Source organism: Cololabis saira, chromosome 6 (assembly GCF_033807715.1).
Source record: "Cololabis saira isolate AMF1-May2022 chromosome 6, fColSai1.1, whole genome shotgun sequence".
NCBI classification, from domain to species: Eukaryota; Metazoa; Chordata; class Actinopteri; order Beloniformes; family Belonidae; genus Cololabis; species Cololabis saira.
In genome coordinates, this window is record NC_084592.1 from 36,036,250 (window position 1) to 36,044,476 (window position 8,227).

The 8,227-nt window shown below is 42.7% G+C and overlaps 3 non-coding genes across 3 annotated transcripts; all 3 read right to left on the minus strand.

Moving 5' to 3' along the window:
- Positions 1-973: 973 nt before the first annotated feature.
- trnap-agg (transfer RNA proline (anticodon AGG)) lies at positions 974-1,045 on the minus strand. Its single transcript has one exon. It is a non-coding gene; the product is annotated as a tRNA-Pro (tRNA).
- Positions 1,046-7,386: 6,341 nt separating this feature from the next.
- trnap-agg (transfer RNA proline (anticodon AGG)) lies at positions 7,387-7,458 on the minus strand. The gene has a single exon. It is a non-coding gene; the product is annotated as a tRNA-Pro (tRNA).
- A 252-nt stretch (positions 7,459-7,710) lies between these two features.
- On the minus strand, positions 7,711-7,782 carry trnap-ugg (transfer RNA proline (anticodon UGG)). Its single transcript has one exon. It is a non-coding gene; the product is annotated as a tRNA-Pro (tRNA).
- Positions 7,783-8,227: the final 445 nt, after the last annotated feature.

Below are 8,227 nucleotides of genomic sequence, written 5' to 3' on the forward strand. Positions count from 1 at the left end.
GCCCGCCTGCCTGCACTTCTTCACTTACACGTGTCTCCACATATTTCTCCTATGAAATATGAAAATAGATCATGTTCATTTCTTCCTTTCCTTATAAACAAACCAAAATCACCTAACCATTTACAACATATTAACCTGCACTACAGTGCTGCTGCTTTCCCCTGCCTCTCTCTGAGTTTGAGCCTGTGATTACAGTTAGTGAACTAACAGCAGAGGGAAAATGTGCTTTCCATCCTCTATACAACACACATAATCTGAGGTGGGTAGTACTCAGTTACATTTGCTTGAGTAAGGTTTTGGATAAATTGTGCTTTTAAGAGTAGTTTTAATGCAAAGTTCTTTTTACTTTTACTGGAGTAATATTGTTCTAAAGTAACAATACTAATAGCAAAAATGGATTTTAAACTGAGCTGCCGGCTCCTCTTCATTTCGCCGCGTCCTGGCTGTCTGTCTGTGAAGGCTGATTTATGGTTCTGCGTTAATCGACGCAGACCTACGTCGTAGGGTTACGGCGTACGCGGCGACGCGCACTGTACGGTGCGCATCACCGCGTAACCTACGCCGTAGGCTCTGCGTCGATTTAACGCGGAACCATAAATCAGCCTTGAGCAGCAGTGAGGGGAGAGCGGAGGGAGGAGGGGGAGCGGGGCTGCTGTGCCGCCGTGCCGTCAGTACCTTAGCACTGGGTGTCTTGATGATTCGCAATTACAGGCTGAGCCTACCGTTAGTTTTTAAACTATAAAAAGTGGGGGGGACAAAAACATGATTTTGAAAAGTGGGGGGGACATGTCCCCCCTGTCCCCAGTGGAAATTGCGCCCATGGATGTTAGTGACCGGTGTGTGAATCTGAGGGTGGAGATTGGAAGTGAGGGTACATGTCGAGTCAACCTGAATGGCGGCGGTAGCAACCCATGGATGTATTATATTATTAGGAGCAACCTGACTCGAGCACCGACATCTGGGGGCAATAAAGGGGCTCGTCCGGGATTTGAACCCGGGACCTCTCGCACCCTAAGCGAGAATCATACCCCTAGACCAACGAGCCTGAGTGGTGTGTCCCAACAGCACCCCGTGCAGGCGGAAATTAGTGTTCCAGCGGACTTTCATACCTGGAAACACCATATCCATTAAGGGGCTGACACACCAAGCCGAAAATCGGCCGTCGGGCCGTCGGTGAGCGTCGGTGCTCGTCTGTCGGGCTAGTTTCCCCGGTGTGTCCCGCACGTCGCCACAAGTCGGGCACCCGTCGGGACCTTTTCAGCCGATTCAACATGTTGAATCGGCGTCGGCCGTCGGTCAAACAACTTACTCTGTGATTGGCTGTTCCCGGAATTTCCCAGAATGCTTTTCTTCGTCATTTGCGTAAATAAATATTTTGCATAAATATTTTACTTTCATAATATTCACTCAGTGAATGTACATAATCACTCGCTTGTCTTTTTCAAACCGCGCCAGAATAAAGGCTGATTTATGGTCTGCGTTACACCAACGGAGAACCTATGGCGTAGGTTACGCGGCGACGCGCGCCGTACCCTACGCCGTACCCTACGCCGTACCCTACGCCGTACCCTACGCCGTACCCTACGCCGTAGGCGCTGTGTCGATTTAACGTGGAACCATAAATCAGCTCCGGAGCCGGCAGGCAGAAAATCCTGAAATTTTCGGAGCAAATTACTTAACAGGCGTAGCTACAACTGTTAGATTTCATCTATTAAACCAACATTTATCTTCCTAAATGATTTATTTCAGCCAGCGGTAATTCTACACAGAGTTTTGTCTGTCTGTTTTGTATTGCACTTGTGTTTTCTCAATAAAGCTTTGAAAAAAAAAGCGCTGTCCCCCTCCTTGAGCCCCTGAATACAGACTAGCGCTGCCTGCTGGTATGGAGGGGAATTACCTCTCATGCATGCGCAGAACGTACGTGCTAGTTCGCCGTCGGGTGTCGTATTTGCGGTGTGTCTAGTGAGCCCGACAGAGCCCGACACAGCCCGACACAGCCGACGCAAGCCGAAACAGCAGTCGGCAGAGAGCGGGGGAAGTCGGGTTGGTGTTTCAAGGCCTTTAGTCAAAACTAAAACAAATCTTCTTGAATATAGTCGTGTATATATCACAGGCTGTATCCGAACTCGGATACCAACGTACTACATGCTACATACTGCAAAGTATGTACTGTATACTGCCTACTAAATGAACGATTCAGTACGCCGCTCCAGCAGACCGTTCACACAGCAGTATGCAGCCAAGTATCCCAGAATGCATTTCGCACCAAAACGACAGCGAAAGCTGAGATCTAAAAGCAGGCTAGAAGCTGTTTTAATTTCCACTGTAGCGATAGAACTTTATTCATCTATCTAGTAAAAAAAAAAACATGAAGCTTCACTTTATATTCAGACAAAACTACAAACTACAGACAAAACAAAGCTACAACTGTTAGATAATAGCGCTCCTGCACTGTCTGTACTGTACATCAGAGCCGTCACAATTTTAATAAATGTATTAAAATGAACATATCAGTCTCTTGAATTTCATTTTATTTTATTATTAACAAAGTTCTTCTCCTGTCTGTCGAGTCGCTCTCTCTGCATCTTCTCCTACTCGTCCATACGCTCTCTCTGCATCTCCTATTTATTTCAGCTCCCGGACAAATTCTCTGTCAAAACATGAAAATACAACGAACTCCCGATATATAACGTTGTCATAACACTTAAATCACTTTTATTTACCTAGTAAGCACGCTAAGATAACTAACAAAAACCTAACATACTATTAAAAACCTAACTTAAATCCTTTTTGGGCAGCATTTGGCCGCCCACTGAAGAGGCTTCGTCGGCGGATCGCCACATAATCAGTACGTTGGTGTCTGTAATAACAAAAAATAGATTTTAAGTTATATGTTGTTTTCTTCTTGACAGCTCTCTATCGTTAACAGTAATGTTACTTTAGCCGACTTAACGTTACGTTATCGCTTTGTATTAACGTTATTGGGACAAATATGCCAAGTTCTACATTCATTACAAATAGGCAACGTAGCTTTGTCACAATTTTTAATCGTTGTCCTTACACTAAATTGAATTAAAAAAAGTTATATATTAAAGTTACTTACATTTATAATCCTCCTTCTCCCTCTCCACGGTGCAACTAGTCCTTTCTGCCAACACAAAATTGTGCTGTCCGGTCGCTGCTGTTTTGTATTGCACTTGTGTTTTCTCAATAAAGCTTGTAAAAAAAAATAAAAAATGCCCTGTCTGGTCAAGGGCGCATTGCATTCTGGGATATAGTAGGCAAGGTAGTCTGGTCTGATGCATGCTGCAGATTTTTTCCAAATCAGTAAGACATCCGGGTATTTTTCGCATACTGCAGATTTTGCTTCTGTTCACATACAGCATACTACATACTACATTTTGACTAAATCAGTACATACTAGTAGTACAGTATGCAAGTTCGGAAACGGCCACAGAGTTCTTGGAGGTATGTGACAAATGGGCGGAGCCCAGCAGGCCCAGTTTGCAGCAGTGTCTGTAAAAACGCCGGACGCGCAACATTTATCACCTCTAACTCACCTAAAATATACTTTATTTGCTCTGTTTCTGAGCTGCAAACAGGAAGTAAACAGAGGAGGACTGAGCACAGCAGAGAAAAACCTACACTGCCTCCTAGTGGTTGGTGGTGTAATTACAGGGTGATGCAAACAATAACACAGAAGTATAAACGCTGGAGACAGCTACGCCGAAGCATAACTCTGACTTGGTCAGCGTTCAGATAAGTTGAAGAAAGACGGCAGTTCACGACCGAAGGTGTTCCTGGAAGAGGACAGTTTAACACCTTCTTGAACGTAGAGAAGATTGACTCGTCTCCAATGGGAACTGTTCCACCATTGAGGAACCACCTGTAGAACCATCTGGACTGAGACATCCTTGTATGAAAAGAGGACAAGGCCAGTCTGAGTTCTTGTGAAGAGCGGAAATTTACTACAGATACAATATGACCTTCGCACTGTAAGTGCTCGGGCCCTATTAAGATCACATCAAAGGGGGGAAACACTTCCAACACTGAAACATTTTCTGCATAAGAACTGTTAAAGTCCAAAAGTTGATCAATGCGATTGTATTTATGTCATAATTTTTATTTGAAAAGGTTCCTGTTTTTCAGCTTCAGCTTTTTCTTGATTGAGTTTAAGTTGAGTGCAAAATAATGGTGCATAGCCTACTTGAAATTAAAGTGTTAATGCAACCAAAGTCATTTGTACTCTACTTGTACTAAATGTAACTGGATCAGAATCGATAACAGAATCGACAAGGAATTAATATCGAAAATGGAACCGCAATCGGTAAATTCTTAAGAACTCCCATCCCTAATCACGGTGCTTAACAACACTTTGTTCACTTGTACTGTAGATTAGTTGTGTGTTTGGCACACGGCAATGACGTCACGCCAAAGCACGACCTGAATTTGAGGAAAGAAAGAAAAAAAAGATAAAAGAAAGAGAGAGAAAGAAGGACTATAATAGATGGATGCGTAATAGAGGCAGTATGACCAAAAAAAAAAAAGAAAAGTTTTTACTTTAAACTTTGTTGTTTCCCTGAATTTTTTCAAACGCACCATTTCTGGTCTGAACTTCAATCTTGCATCACTGTTTCTGCAGTTTGTTGGTCTGGAGCATTCAGGTGTGTGTGTTAACACAATGCAGACAGTTGAAGACATCAGCAATGATCTTCAAAATTCTCTGGGAGAGCCTGGATATCAAACAATAATTCCAATCTAAATAATAGATCCATGTGTTAAACTGCATTTAAACAATCAGTAAGAGCAGACTGAGCGTAATCGTGACGTTTCCTCAGAAAAGGTATGTCTGAGTGTGTACACTAGCGCATCTCAACACAATTCTCCGCTGTGTTCTACTTTTATTACAAACCCTGGCAATAAAAAGTGTAATTTAAGTAATGCCAATATAATGTATATAGTCTTTATTATTGTGACTCTGTCTGTAAAAGCTCCAGTTATGTTTCCCAGCTTTGTCATTTTGAGGTGTTGTCTTATTTTCTTACTTGGTGCTGCTGTTTTCTTTTCTCAGACACGGACATCTATTATAAGGATAACATGCTGTAATGCTAGCATACATCACACTTTCATGCTAAGACACTAGCATGCAGTCATGCAAGCATGCTAACAGCTTGAACAGTTGGTTATGTTTATACTGTAACTTTCCGGATTCCTCCCCCTGGTATGAGTAGCATCATTCAAGTAGCTGTAGTACTATCAGTAGTACTATGATTTCTTACCATACACTCATATGAAAATGGTGATAGCTCCACCTATCTAGTGTTAATCTGACGCTGCTACAGTATGTGGATGTAGGGTTAGAGTTTGGAGTTCAAGACTCCTGAGCAGTGGCAGCTGGTGTTAAAAAAATTTGGGGGGCGTACTGGTGAGTGGGGATTACAACACAACTATAAACTCTACTTGAACATAGGCCTAAATGTTTTTGTTATTTTTTATTACCTATCACTACATATACTACATATACATATACATACTACATATAGCATATTTTACATAAACATATTTAAAAATTTTCAAGTAACGAAATAACATATTTGAACCATTTTTCAGATTTTTTCAGTTATTATATTGACAGATATTGTCTGAAAAATGGTTCAAATATGTTATTTTGTTATTTGAAAAATTTTAAATTTGTTTTGTTGATGAGAAAATACGTTTCTCTATTTTTCTTATTTTTGTGAGGTGTGACCTTGTTCTCTATAGCTGATATAACATGAATTACTCCTATGTGGGATCAATAAAGTTCTTATTTTTGCCATCTCAGAAAATTTAATATATTATATTTGGTGCCTAACTGTTTCCCAAGTATATTACTGCATGTGTGAATGAATAAATGAGACGTAAAACGTACATTTCTTTGTAGAAAGGCGCTTTATGAAAATAAGTCAATTTACTTGTATTAGTTTACAGCGCAGTTTTGCCACATCCAATATGGCGGCGTCGTCAAGGGCGAAACTTTCGTTTCTGAGGTGGGGGGGACACAAGTAGGAACGGCAAATTTGTGCGTGTAGCTGTAGCGTGGATGTGCAGTGTGGCTTTGTAAGACTATGTGTGTGTGAATGCGAACAATCAAACAATTTTAATATGCATTTACTTTTTTAGAAATTTTACATTTTTTTTTTTTTGCCCGTTTTGGGAAAATGTTGGGTCTGCATTCTTGGCCAGGCTTGATTGTTCATTTTCAAAAGCTTGGGAACAGAAAAAACATAGGATTCCATTGACTCCTCCTTGTTTATAATGTTGAGCCAAGGAAATTCACATTATGACTTCTCTTGATCTTAAGGTTTTGTTGCTGAGATGCTGTTCTACAATCACTTTTGGGCTAACATGGTTGGGTTCCTGCCCGCCTGCCTGCACTTCTTCACTTACACGTGTCTCCACATATTTCTCCTATGAAATATGAAAATAGATCATGTTCATTTCTTCCTTTCCTTATAAACAAACCAAAATCACCTAACCATTTACAACATATTAACCTGCACTACAGTGCTGCTGCTTTCCCCTGCCTCTCTCTGAGTTTGAGCCTGTGGTGTCCAACATTACAGTTAGTGAACTAACAGCAGAGGGAAAATGTGCTTTCAATCCTCTATACAACACACATAACCTGAGGTGGGTAGTACTCAGTTACATTTGCTTGAGTAAGGTTTTGGATAAATTGTGCTTTTAAGAGTAGTTTTAATGCAAAGTTCTTTTTACTTTTACTGGAGTAATATTGTTCTAAAGTAACAATACTAATAGCAAAAATTGATTTTAAACTGAGCTGCCGGCTCCTCTTCATTTCTGCGCCGCGTCCTGGCTGTCTGTCTGTGAAGGCTGATTTATGGTTCTGCGTTAATGGACGCAGACCTACGTCGTAGGGTTACGGCGTACGCGGCGACGCGCACTGTACGGTGCGCATCGCCGCGTAACCTACGCCGTAGGCTCTGCGTCGATTTAACACGGAACCATAAATCAGCCTTGAGCAGCAGTGAGGGGAGAGCGGAGGGAGGAGGGGGAGCGGGGCTGCTGTGCCGCCGTGCCGTCAGTACCTTAGCACTGGGTGTCTTGATGATTCGCAATTACAGGCTGAGCCTACCGTTAGTTTTTAAACTATAAAAAGTGGGGGGGACAAAAACATGATTTTGAAAAGTGGGGGGGACATGTCCCCCCTGTCCCCAGTGGAAATTGCGCCCATGGATGTTAGTGACCGGTGTGTGAATCTGAGGGTGGAGATTGGAAGTGAGGGTACATGTCGAGTCGGCCTGAATGGCGGCGGTAGCAACCCATGGATGTATTATATTATTAGGAGCAACCTGACTCGAGCACCGACATCTGGGGGCAATAAAGGGGCTCGTCCGGGATTTGAACCCGGGACCTCTCGCACCCTAAGCGAGAATCATACCCCTAGACCAACGAGCCGACGAGAGTTGTGTCCCAACAGCACCATCTGGTGGGGGAAATGACCGCAGGGATGCGAGGGTTTCAGAGATATCCATTAGTCAAAACTAAAATTAATCATCTTGAATAGAGTTTTTCATTTTCTTGTATGAACACGAAAGTATCCAACACATCAGCTTCAGTAATTCAACTCTCAAATCTGTACTGAATGAGATGGAACATGGAACATTTCTAGAAACTTTCTTTTTGCCAAATGTATAATGTGAGAAAACAGGGCTCGTCCAGGATTTGAACCCGGGACCTCTCGCACCCAAAGCGAGAATCATACCCCTAGACCAACGAGCCGACTGGGAGAAGGCTGTGGTTTGGTGAGCTCCTGGCATGGAACAGTATGCGTGTTAACCCCGGTGGCTAATCACGTGACTGTGGCCGACCACGTGACTCCCCGCGACCACGTGGCTGCAGTCCTCTCTCTCACGATGGCGACGGCAGCCAAGAGACCCAAGGTTGGTTTATTCTGTTACAGAGCTGCCGTAACTGGATGTATTTGTGTCTGACTGCCCATCAGCGTTCACTGAAACGATGGCTCGCGTTTTAGCTAAAGGTCTGGACTAATTCTAGGAGCAGTTGCTCACTTCCTGCACATCTAACATGTAATGTTCAAACTTTTTGGAGTGCTATGTGTAATTTTGTGTCTGTCCGCGTTAAATCGACGCAGACCTACGTCGTAGGGTTACGGCATACGCGGCGACGCTCATGAATCAATCAGATTGGATGAAGAATGACAGAA